The sequence below is a fragment of the Empidonax traillii genome, unplaced genomic scaffold (genome assembly GCF_003031625.1).
Source record: "Empidonax traillii isolate 1590-97213 ecotype Southwest subspecies unplaced genomic scaffold, ASM303162v1 scaffold1164:size165317, whole genome shotgun sequence".
NCBI classification, from domain to species: Eukaryota; Metazoa; Chordata; class Aves; order Passeriformes; family Tyrannidae; genus Empidonax; species Empidonax traillii.
In genome coordinates, this window is record NW_020956357.1 from 14,302 (window position 1) to 21,773 (window position 7,472).

Sequence of the window (7,472 nt, forward strand, 5' to 3'; positions counted from 1 at the left end):
TTTATAGAGAAGTATAGCACAAATAAATCTCTCCCACTGTTTCCCCTTGTCCCCTTAAGGGACGCTTTAGGTCAGCATTGCACCAAGACTGTCATCCCCAGACACACTTGGAGCTGACCTTAAATTTTTAATCAATAAATATGTAAGTTTTACTTTAATTCATATTTACAATATAGTTTATAGGTAATTCTTTGATATTCTACTATCATTACATAAATATAGCACCAATAGATCTCCCACTATTGGTTTCAACACATAGTACCTCCCTGTAGTCACTGCATTTAGAACTGGCGACCCAGAAACTGCTGTCCCCTTGTTTCAATAAAGAGAGCTATTCCAGAAATTGATCTGTGCAAGTTTATATGGAACTCAACCAGGCCTAGAGTCGTGGTAAATCACACTAGCTGTGAGTCTGTGCTCATGAACATTGGCATTGAGCTCAACCAAACGGAGAGTGCTGAATTGGTTCTCCTCCCAAATTAGGCCTCCTGCCACCCAGCCCCTCTGCTCATGGAATCTCAGAATGGCTCAGGCTGGAAGAGACCTTAAAAATTCATCTGGTTCCAACCCCTCTGCCATAGGCAGGGACACCTGCCAGCAAATGTGGCTTCTCCAAGCCCCATCCCACCAGGCCTTCAACACTCCCACGGCTGGGGCATCCACAGCATCTGGGGTCAACCTGTGCCACTGCCTCATTACCCTGACACTCAAGACTTTCTTCCTGTTATCCAAACTGAGCCTGCCCTCTGAAATCTAAGACCATTCCCCACTGTCCTCTCACTATGTCCCCTTGCAAAAAGTCTCTCCTCATCTCTCTTGTAGGCTCCTTTCAGGTACGGGAAGGCTGCAATTAGGTCACCCCAAAGCTGCGTCTTTTTCAGGCTGAACAGCCCTAATTGTTTCATCCTTTTCTCATTGGAGAGGTGCTCCATTCCACTCATCTTCTTGCTGGCCCTCCTCTGGGCTCATCCATCAGTTCTATGTCACTGACACCAGCGACAACAGCAACCAATTTCACCGGAGAGCTTTCACTCTTGACTGTAAACAATTTTTCTCTCTTTTCCCTTCTTTCCTTTCCCTTTAACTCTTCTTCTCTCTCTCTTTTCCCTTAAACATTTTCTTGGGTGTTATCTTTATGATTTTACATCCCTCTATTGCAACCAAAACAGCTAAAACCCTCGTTTCTTTGCAATACCTTTATTCTTTTATATTGCCATGTTACTACAGATAAAATCAAAACAGCTACTTATTTGTATTCCTTTGCAATCAAATTGTTCTAAAATAAACCATTTATATATATATATATCTGTAAACAGTGACCATCTAGTATCGACTTGCTTTAATTAACTCCAAGGAATTTATTAGCAAAAACCCAAAAGTTATTCCTGCCTGGCAGGGAGGCTTGTAACACCTGGGGCTCCCAGAGCTGGATGCAGCAGTCCAGGTGGGTTGTCCCCAGAGAGGAGTAGAGGGGCAGAATCACCTCCCTTGCCCTGCTGCCCACTCTGCTGAGGATGCAGCCCAGGATGTGGTTTGCTTTCTGGGCTGCAAGTGCACATTGCCAGCTCATGTCCAGTCTCTCATCCACCAGCACCTCCAAGTCCTTCTTGGCATGGCTGCTCTCCATCCCATCAGCCCCTGCCTTGCATTCCTACCAGGGGGTAGGTGCTGACCCAGGTGCAGCACCTTACACTTGGGTCTTGTTAAACTGCATTGGATTTCCATGGGCCCAGCTCTCCAGCCTGTCCAGGTCCCTCTGGATGGCATCCCATCCTTCAGGTGTGTCAACAGCACCACTCAGCTTGGTGTCATCAGCAAATCTGATGAGGGTGCCCTCGATCCCTTCATCTAGGTCATTAATGGAGATATTAAATGACACTGCTCCCAATATGCACCTCAGAGGGACACCACCTGTCACTGATGTCCATCGTGACTCTGAGCCTTTGACCTCTGGATGCAACCATCCAACCAATGTCTTATCCATCCAACAGTCCACCCATCAAATCCATCTCTCTCAAATTTAGAGAGCATGTTGTGGAGGACCATGTCAAAGGTTTTACACAAGTCTTCAGATAAATGACACATGTAGCCCTTGCCTTGTCCATTCCTGTCCTCACCCCATTGTACTATGACAGGGAGCAGATTTTGACCAAAATAGTATTTTGTAAAATCATTTCATGAAGTCATTAGTAGCAATTTCTCTCTGGTGCTAGAGCTTATGCAGCTTCTTTTCCATGTGCATCTTGATTTCTACCCTTGCCCTTGGGACAGGAGAATTTGCTTTGGTGGGGTCAGAGACAGTGGAAAAGCCTCATGCCAGGAGGTTGTGGGTTGGTTTATTTCTGCCAGGGTCAGAACTGCCTCCAGAAAAGGCTGTGATCCCTCTAGTCCCTATTCACATGATTTGACTGCTCTGAGATGAGTTACAGGCTGCAAGAAATGTTTATCAAGCTGAAGGCAGATCACAGAAAGCACAGATCTGAAACCAGAGTGAACCAATAAATAAATGGATGGAGTCTCTTAGCCACATCAATCACAGCCTGTGTTTGCCGAGCAGATTAAAATGACACGAACACAAAACATGTAGGAAATGGTGGGAAAGTTGCTATTTTCCAGACAGCATGATTCCTGGAATCATGCATGTTTCATGTAACAATTAATGGAAGCTGGTGCGCCACTTTTATGACCCCCTATTGTTTCAATATCATTGATCACACAATATAGTCACTACAAAATTATTATTGTGTATTTTACATATTTTAAAATTTATTACAATATTATTTCAGTGTTTCTTACATTAGGGCAAGGCTTTGACAAGCTGGCCATGGGTCATGACAAGCAGATGATGACAGAAACAGCCCACACATGAAGGAGACACGATTTGCTGAAGTCCCTTTTGATTTCCATCCTGCCATCCTGCTGCAGCCCTCTGACTTGATGGCAGGATGAATGTGGGGCAGGATATAGCCCAGATGCTGGCAGCTCTGAGCTTACTCAAGCCATACAGATGAGTCTTGCAGATAGGCTAGGACATGATTTTGGGACCAGTGGTAAGATGCCACAGCTGTTACCCTATTGCACAACCCTGCCTGCTTTCAGGTTAAAGCTGGGGAGGGGGTCGGCTGCTCTCCCAGCTCCTGAGCACAAGCTGAGAAGAGAGAAAGGGTGTTACCCATAAAACCCTTAAAAGACACATGGGAACAGAGGGGCGGAGGCACATCTTTGAGATTGATGTAGGCTGGACCAAGAGCTGACAAGTCAAATCGAGGTCTCCAACAAGAAAATGCCACAGATCTTGTTGTGGGGAAAATAAACAAACAAACAAACACCCACAAAAAAAACACCAAAAAACCAAACCAAAACATTAATAAATGTTTGAAATGTCTGCAATTTATGTCTGAGAGAAGCTGCTGCACACAGCTGATGGCCTCTTCTCTGCACACTCCTCTTCCTTGCTTGTCTCAGGGGTCAACGTAGGCCGGTGAGGGATTATTTCTGCATTTCTCTGTGCTGAGACACCAGGTGAGACAAAACACCCTTAGGGTGCCCAGTGCTGTCAGGAGAGCTGGTGAAAGTCACCCTACCCCACCCAGGAGCCAGCCTTCCCCTCCAAGGCTCCAGAGATGCAAAGGCAGAAAGCTGCAGCCTAAGTTGTATGGCATTAGCACCTCTTGAGCTTGTCTGTCCCCTGCCATCCCTCATGCCAGGGTAAATCTGACCTGCTTTCATAGATAATTCAGGGTATGCCCAAACTGAGTCCTTGCAGAACTCAAAGACCGAGGAAGGGCTCCCACTTGTGCTGGCAGTCCCATGGAAAGCAACAGAGCAAGTGGGGATTTCTTGGGTGCAGAGACCCCATCTTCAAATTCTGGCCTTGCAGGTTAGCAAAATTCATACTGACATCCCGAGACATTCCAGCACTTAATTTCACTCCAAACCGTAACATTTTGTACAAGGAAAATTCACATTTTTCCTTCAGCTTTTAAGGTGGCTTCATGCGTTTGGCAGAAAGGTTCTCCTCACGTGGAAACACTTTCTCGCAGGCTGAACAGCTTCGGCTCACCGCCAACCCATTTTGCACTGGATCATGGGAACTGTAGTCCAAAAGCATCCCCTTCCCCTCCTCTGTAATGAGCTGACTTCCCAACCCAAACCTCCTTTCCCACCATACTCCAAAAGTCAGCCAGTTCCCACGTGGCCAAATTGTGTTCCCACCCGATTTTAGTCTTGGGATGGTTTTAGGATGTGGAGTCTTCCAAAGTGTCCTGCCCCTAAGAAGGGGGTTGAACTCTGCGAGGTGGCTCTGGAAGGTCAAATGAGGAAATACTGTCAGATGATCTTAAGGTCTTCTAAAACTGAAATGTGTGATGTTCAGTGGTATGTTCTGGCTTGGAACTAAGTGACTAAAATGAAACAGCTAAATGTGACTCTCCCTAATGTAAATGAGAAGTATTTGAGCAAAAGGTAGATTTTTTTTTTTTCTTGAGAACTACATCTTCCAAAGAGAACTCTTTTAATGAGATACTCTTTGCTTAAGTCCAGCTTGCTTTGAGTTTTTTCCCTGTCCTCCCCTGTTTTGTGCCATCCTGGCAGTGCAGCTGCTGACTTGGGATGGAAGCTGCTTTGCACCAGCAGCGCTCCTGATGAAATCCTTCCCCGAGGATAAAAGGACCTTTGCACAACTGCAGTGGTCCAGAGCATCAGCACTTTAGTTCATCATTCTGCTCTGACTCTGCCCTTTTGTGAAAAATCTAACTCCTGAGCACTGAGCTCATTCTCAACCAGCCTGAACCAGTGGCCTTCAAGGGTGGCTGCCCAGCTATGCCAGCTGGGAATGCTCCTTTGCTTCTACATGTTTCCCCATGTCTCAGAGGCAGGAGTCTTTCTAGATACACTGTGAAACCAGCTGTGAGGCGGGCACAGACCCTACAGAATTTGCCACTAAGCAAATGCTGAGTGAAGGGCTGTAAGGTATTTAGCTTCCAGTCAGACATAAATTAGGTTTATTAAATCTTGCCTGTGAAAACACTAACAAAATGTAATGTTCAGTGCACCGGACTCCACCCTCTAAATCAGGATCTCTGGAGACCCAGTCCAAACTTCTCCATCGCCTCTACATGCAGCAGTTTTGGTTGAACAAATGCAGCACTCTTCCCCAGAGTGGTGAGATAGGAGGCCTCCTCTTCATTTCAGCTACATTCCCACTGCCAGACAGATTTTCAGCTCCCTCCTTTGGCCCAAAGCATCTGTGTGTGTTTGTGTGACTTTGAAGAGAATGTAAAAGGACTTATTTTATTAACAGCCAACAGACACTTCAAAGCAAAAATGTGGTGGAGAAATTAATCATTCTGCACCTCTAAAGTGGGATTTATTATGACTCCAAAACTAAGATAGAAATGAACCAAAAGCTAAATGCACAAATCACTCTTTTAAAATAAAGTTAGAACTTCAGTGGAGGGTATGTGTACTGGTTAAAATTAAATGCAGGGCCATCTCATTTTTTTTTCATTTAAAGATAGCATTAAAGTAACATGTTGGTCTTTAGCATCTCAATGGTCTGGGTAAAGCGTTTCCCTTTAGCAGAAAAGGTCTTGTCCGATAATACTTTCCCAGATTATTGAAAAGGTTTTGTTTCCCACTCTTCCTAGTTTTTTTTTTTTTTTTCTAAAAAGCCAAATTAACTTCCTCTGAGGAAATGCCTACTTTCTGTGTTTACCAGGGCAAAGAAGGCCATTGTCTGGGGAAAATGGCTCTAATGGGAATTTAAATGCAGGGACAGGGCATTAACATTTGTTGAGCTGGGTAACAAGCGGATGGAGTTTCACCCAAGAGTTCACATTCACAGATTCTTAGTGGATTTTTTTTTTTTTTCCCCCACAGTTCCTCCCAATACACAATTTGCCAGCAGGAAAATGTGGCCAGCTCCAGGTGCAGCGTCAAGGGTATATTTTTAAATAACCATTGCTGCCAGTTGCGGCTCTGGGAGCTGGTTCCCAGCAGTTCCTGGGAAGCAGATGAGACGCCCTCTGCCTGTTCCTGTGCCCGCAGCCTCCGTGATCACAAGCTGCCAGCAAACAGAGCCCATTTCACAGGTAGGACTGCCACCAGAGGACCTCCCACGATAACCCTGCCATGTTTTCTCAGCCCATCTGATTGCTTCATGGCCTGGTTGAGCAAGGATGCCACTTTCCTAGCTGTGTGGCCATGTAGTCTGCATTGGCCTCAGTCCCTTTTAGCTCCTTCTATGTTATTGTCACCATGTTATAACTCTGTTTCATCCTATATATACAGTTTTCCTCAAACTGTAGAGTACCAAAAATCTCAGTAGGCTTTTGCCTTTTTCTAAATTCTTTGTACAGCTTTGCCTTTTTCTAAATTATTTGTACACAAGATATGCTTTTCCCTAAGGGCTGGAACAGCTCAGCTTCCCATAATTAACACTTGTCTAATGCACTCAAGTGTCTTGGAATACTTTTATTTTCTGCGCGCTTTGGCTTTAATTTCAAAAGCACAAAATCTCTGACTAGAAATAAATGACAGGTTCACACTGCAGGGATAAAGTGCCCGGGCAAAAATGCTGCAGTGATATGAAAGGGAAATTCAAATGTCAACATCAAATCCTAAGACACCTTTGAAAGAGTTTCCTGTTTTTCCAATCCTTTAGGGCCAGGCAGTGAGTTCATGCAGAGCTTGCTCAGAGCTGACTTGCACGAGTAGGGCAGCTTGTGGTGGGGACGGCACGTAGGCTAGAGGCACCTCGCTGCTGCAGACAGCCGGCTGCTTTTACAGCAGAAACCCACCCAAAAGCAGGCTTCTTGCTTCAAATCCTCTGCCAAAATTGGGCAAGAGCGCCAAACACGTCAGCTTCCAGAAGGTGGGGCTGTCCTTCCTCTCACCATCATCCTGCCTGTTTAGGGGGACAATTGCAGGACAGAGCGCTGCTCACTCATCGTGGTCAGAAAAAAGACTTAGAACATTTTAGGTTGTGAACGACCTCTAAGATCATCGAGTCCAACTGTTGCCCCAGCACCATCAAGCCCACCACAAAACCACGTGCCAAAGTGCCTTCTGAACACTTCCAGGGACCACTGCCCTGGTCAGCCTGTTTCAATGCCTGACCATCCCTTCAGGGAATAAATTTTCCCTAATCTAAACTTTCCTGGTACAGCTTGAGGCCATTCTCTCTGGTCATGTCACTTGTTACTGAGAGAAGAGACTGACCCCCACCTGGCTACAGTCTCCTTCAGAGAGCTGCAGAGAGTCATAAAGTCACACCTGAGATTCCTTTGCTCAAGGCTAAACACCCCCAGCTCCCTCAGCCACTTCTCATCAGACTTGGGCTCCAGACCCTTCCCCAGCTCCATTGCCCTTCTCTGAACATGCTCCAGCAACTCAGTGTCTTTCTTGTCTCTAGGGGCACAAAACTGAACACAAAATTCAAGGTGTACTTTGGTGCAGAGCTTGTTTTCACG